A 5,753-nucleotide genomic window follows, 5' to 3' on the forward strand; every position below is an offset into this window, starting at 1 on the left:
ACAAGGAGCCTAGTTGTCCATAAAAAAAAACACACATTATGGAGCCAGCGTTAAGGGCAGCTTACATTACATATAGTTAAAATAAAAGTGGAAGAAAAACAAAGTAGCTGGTGCTAGGAAGGATTGCCAACCGAAGGAGATGATCAGCTGCTGCTTTCTTCCCAGCTTGAACCTCGCCAACAATGATGCTGCCAAATAAATTGGTCACAGATTGTTCATAGTTAATTATTTGCTCAAAAAAGATTGTTCATATGCTAGTTTGCCAAGAGCATGGGCCTACCAGATCTGCAGCTTCTAATTATAGACTCACTTAGGCCCCGTTTGGCACGGCTTTCATTTGTCGATGTCAGATAAGCCGGAGCCGGCGAAAGCCGTGCCAAACGGGGCCTTAGTTTGTCGATAGGGTCCCCCTTTTCATACCAATTTGTTGGATCCCACGGCATGAATAAACATAGCTGGCATTTTTGGAAGGATAGACTAGACATAGTGCCCTGCAAAAAAAAAAAAGGACCACTGCCTTATTCCATTCTTTAGCCTCATCTCGTATGTAATTTCGGCATATTCAGCAGCTCCCTTGTGCTACTTCAAAGAAAAATAGCGCCCTACAACAACACCACTCAAATTCTTGTTTCCAAACGACTTGGATTCTTTTTCGTAAAGCTGTGAATGTAAAGTAATCTGCTGCTCTTCCTCTGTACGCGTGGCAGGGGCAGGCGCCGAAAGGCTCCCCTGCCGCACTGTAGCCACAACAGGGGCAGGCGCTAAAGTCAGCCCTGCTGTCACATCTAGTCACTGTAGCAGCCTGGCAGTATGACATGTCTGTGTACTAGGATTAGATGGTGCAACTCAGTAAAGAGAGGGTTCAGTTTTGTCATCTCCTCTACAGAGCTCCGGTCAACGCTGGTGCTTGTGCTGTGTGTGCGCGCGCTCTGTTCTCCCTCCCTCTTCTACCTCCAGCCGCAATGTGTGTGAGAGAACACCGGTGAGCGGTCGGTTCACCCGTGCGGGAGATCCGGGGCCAACAGTGAAGGCCCATTCACTAGCATGACCCAGCCCATGTTGCGCTCAATGATCTTTGTAACATTTCAGGTTCTGGTCATAGACTACAAACTGACTTATCCAAGTGGGACTGCAACTGCTGTTCTTATAAATGGATTCCATACACCTAGAGGAGAAGAGAGTGCAAAGTATGGAAATTAACTCACTTTGTGCTAACTACCAGTTGATTCACTGCTTAAATGAATAGGCAGAGATCCTGCCAATTAGGGGGAAAAAAGTGACGAATTCACCACCTGTATTCTTCTTTTACCTTGCATGTCAGGAAGCAACTCCGTGGATTCCTGAGGTGCTTTGCAATGACTAATGAGCCTCCTATGGAGCTTCTTCCAATGGTTTTACACAGGTGGCGAGGGTTGTGGATTTCTTCAGTTCCCTACTTTCGATCTAAAGGCTTGGAAACAAACGTATACCCAATGGGTTACTGATTGCTTGTAGTAGTGCTTCATACTAATTCATAATCCATGTGAAAATCTTGAATTCTTTGGCTGTCAGGTTTTTCTTCGATTTCAGCCTCACAAATGTTGATGCGGGGATGATCTGTTCACACCTTGTGAACCTTTCGGGCCTCTTTGGTGCTATACTTTCTTAGGGGGTTTTGTGGCCGCTCATCAGCAAACAAAAGGGAAATTGGTACCCAGCAAATGTACCAGAGAGCAGCATGACAAGCCTGTTTGGTTACAAGGTCTGTCTGCTTGATAATTTGCCCCCTCCTTTCAAAATATACAGAGTACAGATCATCCATGGTCTTCTCTTTTATGAAGTATGTTTACTGTGTACCTGGTGCAGTCCTTCCTGTGTATAGCTCTGATTATGGGGGATGGTGTCTACCACTTCACCAAAGTCATGGTTATCACTGTGAATAGTTTGCACGAACGGTCCAAGAACAAACATATTAAGAAAGGTAAATGTGCACCGAGAAATACACCGTTCCATGATCTCTCCAACTTTTATTGCAAAAACTCATTTGATGCTGACTAAGTGAATTGCAGTGAAAGATGAGGATACATCTGCAACAGATGAGACGAAGAGGATGAGGTCTTCAACAGAGACTATATCCCAAATTGGCTGGCGTACACCGGATATGCCTTATTAAGCATCATTGTAATAATCGTCATACCAGTAATGTTCCGACAGGTGAAGTGGTACTATGTAGTCGTGGCATACGTACTTGCTCCTGTGCTAGGGTTCTCCAATGCCTACGGAACCGGGCTCACAGACATCAACATGAGCTACAACTACGGCAAGATTGCTCTCTTCATCTTTGCAGCCTGGGGAGGGAAGGACAACGGCGTCATCGCCGGCCTTGTCGGCTGCGGAATGAAGCAGCTCGTGCAAGTCTCCGCCGAGCTGATGCACGACTTCAAGACGGCTCATCTGACGCTGACGTCGCCGAGATCCATGCTGGTGGGGCAGGTGATCGGCACAGCCATGGGCTGCGTCGTCTCGCCGCTCACCTTCACGCTCTTCTTCAGAGCATTCGACGACATCGGGAACCCGGACGGGTACTGGAAGGCCCCCTACGCGCTGATGTTCAGGAACATGGCCATCCTCGGCGTGCAGGGCGTCTCGGCGCTGCCGGCGCACTGCCTGGAGCTGTCGGTCGGCTTCTTCGCGTTCGCGGTGGCCACCAATGTCGCGAGGGACTTCTTGATGCCGCGCAGCAGGTACAGGAGGTACGTGCCCCTCCCGACCGCCATGGCCGTGCCGTTCCTCGTGGGCGCCAACTTTGCCGTCGACATGTGCGTGGGGAGCCTGGTCGTGTTCGCCTGGCGCAAGATGGACAGCGCGGAGGCGGGGCTGCTGGTACCCGCCGTCGCGTCCGGTTTCATCTGCGGAGACGGGATATGGACACCTTCCCGTCCTCGTTGCTCGCTCTTGCCAAGGTGAAGCCTCCGATCTGCATGAAGTTCTCGCCAGGAAGCTAGTGCGATGGGACTGGGAGAGGCGATGAGTAGAAAGAATGGCCTTGTCACATGCGTGCCTCCGTTCTGTTGTCACATGAAACTGAGCTCGTGTTTGTTTTTTCAGAGGAGGCAGGCCTAGAAAGCCATGGATATATATACGATGTGTTCAATCAGATTTCAGTTGGTAACGTGTAGCATATACACGAGCGTATCCGAGGTGGACGAAATAGGGTACTATAGCATGTATGTATTCTTTCAGGATGGCACCAATCGTTTTGTTCAGTACCATCTTTTTTTTAATGTAACTATGTAAGAGCAGCAGCCGTTCAATTACGGTTAAGTAGAAAAGAAGTTTGTGTTACAGCGGTGCCTAAGAAACAAGGGGGGTATGCAAGACTGCAAAGCATCCAATCGAAAACACACTAGACTTAAGCCGGGTTACATAATTAGCAATGCCTAAGAAAAGCCCTCTGTTCAATGTCCTCCCCTGTACAATCTTGCAATTCATCTCACTCATTCTAAATCCAAAATCTTAGAATTCGCACGTGTTTCCTCCTTTACCCGAAAAGTGTGTGAAGACGGTACCACCGAAATTATTCTTGCACAGTACAAAGCCTATCCTTGTCAAAAGCTATCAATCTGCCATCCACCACTTCGGATCAATTTTTTTTTTTGGAATAATCAGCAGGAGCACTGCTATATCATATAAGAGAGGAGCAAGAATCCAGTTTACAGCTTAAAGGTTAACATATAGAATTTTTGGTTGAAAAATTCGAATGAATCATTGAGTGAAAAAGAACCAAAAATGATAAAAGATGACACTCTACATGTCTTCACTCTTGTGCTTTCCTCGATTTCTATTTTTTTATTAAAAAAATTAGTTCTATAGCATTAAAAGGTTACGACATTAGTAAAATACAACTTAAACATTTCGGTCCGTAAAATACCACTTATGGCCACCGCCAAACTAAAAGTACCATTCCGATAGTTTCAGCGGCCAAGCCTTAAACCGAGACCAAAATACCATCGGGGGTCTGATGCATTCTTCTTCCACTGCGTGCGCACTGGAGGAGGAGGAGGCGGCGCGGACTCCACGCGTAGAGGCGGCCGGCGAGGCGACGCGACGCGGACTCCACGGGAGGAGCGGCCCGCCACGAACGGCGCAGGCGGCGCGTCCTCCGGGCGAGGAGCGGCCTGCGGCGGACGACGCAGGCGGCGCGCCCTCCGCGAGGGGAGTGGCCTGCGCGCGGGGAGCAACCCGCGGCGGCCAGCGCAGGCGGCCCTCGGACCCGGCGAAAAGCCCGGCGGAGGCGGCTTGTACGGGCGGCGCTCCCAGGCGGAATCGGAACCAAGCGCGGTGCGGCCTGTCTTCCTCCCGTGCGTCCGTATCCAAGCCTCCCATGCGTGCGTCCCTATCCTGTACGAGGACAAGGGAAGGGAAAGGGCAAATCTGTCACTTCAATTTTGGAGTTTAGGTCAAGTTAATATTTTTATAGGGTCGCACTCTCTCAATAATATTTTACGGATGTCGTACAGAACTAATTTTTTTTTATTCGGGAGGCAGGTAGCATAAAAGAAAGGAATCATGGCGGTAACTGCAGTGCTCTACTTAAGAGGTCTAGCTCTTCCTTGATCAGCCCCAACACTTGAGCCAACGTCCGCGATGTCCCCTTGAAGGTTCTCCGGTTTCGCTCTTTCCAAATGTTTCAGGCTGAGTACATCAACCGTGTGTTTGGTTGCACAGACGAAGTGGGATGGGATGGGACAGACCTGGGACGAGTTGTGTTTGGTTGGGAGGCCAGCAGGGTCAAGGACACCCCACATGTGAATATACCCATTAGATGTCGGGCGTCCCCGTCCCCAGAAATTTCACGGACGGGGACGCCCCAGGTGGGAAGAGCCGCGAGCGCGCACTGTCGGAAAGAAGAGCGACGCGGAGAAGAGAAGAGAGAAGGCCGTGGTCGGGCACGGTGGAGGCCGGCAGGGGTGGAGGTCCATGGACGACTGAGGTCCGGCGAGCTTCGGAGGTGGAGATCCGGCGAGACAGAGATCCACAGGCACCGCACGTGGCCATGGGAGCAGAGCTCCGCCCATGCACCGTCGTGGTTGGCCCCGGCGAGCTCCGCCCCTGGCGCCATCGTGCCCGGCCCCAACGAGCTCCGCCCCCGGCAGGCGCGCTAGCTCTGGGGCCGGCCCTGCCGCCGCGGAGGAGGAGGCGTGTTGTGGCCTGGTGCGAGCGGCTGTTGGGACGGGAGGATAAGGGGAGAGAGAGGAAGAAAAAAAAGGAAAAAGGAAAAATTATAAATAGGTCCCATTTATCAGTGGCAGATCCCTTTTGCGGTCTCCACGCCAAACAAAAAATAGAATGGCCCCATCTCTCGTCAACCAAACAGACATCCCACGAACCAGGGTTGGGACCATCCCACACCACCTTATCTCTCAACCAACCGCTAGCCAAGATGGCTACTGTTGTTCTTTGTTGAGTTATTGATCTTCCCTGTAGTGACTTCTCCCACCAGATTTTCATAGTCTGCACGTCCCCATCAATGTCAGTAACCAATTTTTGACTAGCATCCACACTTCTTTTGCAAAAGGGCAACGAATGCAAAGATGGACAGTTGTTTCTGCATCCTGATCACAAAGCGGGCAGGTTGGGTTGCAAGGCCAATGCCTCAGCGCTAGCTTATCAGCCGTAAGAACCTTTGACTTTACTAGCAGCCACGTAAAAATTTTGAGTTTGCTTCAGTATGAGCCTTCCCAATTGAATTCGCCATTATATTCGAGTAAGAC

General features: G+C 50.3%; 1 pseudogene; it reads left to right on the plus strand.

The window, feature by feature from the left end:
• Positions 1-1,347: 1,347 nt before the first annotated feature.
• LOC136477858 (metal-nicotianamine transporter YSL2-like) lies at positions 1,348-3,233 on the plus strand (annotated as a pseudogene).
• The last annotated feature ends 2,520 nt before the right edge of the window (positions 3,234-5,753 follow it).

The sequence above is a fragment of the Miscanthus floridulus genome, chromosome 8, assembly GCF_019320115.1.
Source record: "Miscanthus floridulus cultivar M001 chromosome 8, ASM1932011v1, whole genome shotgun sequence".
NCBI lineage: Eukaryota > Viridiplantae > Streptophyta > Magnoliopsida > Poales > Poaceae > Miscanthus > Miscanthus floridulus.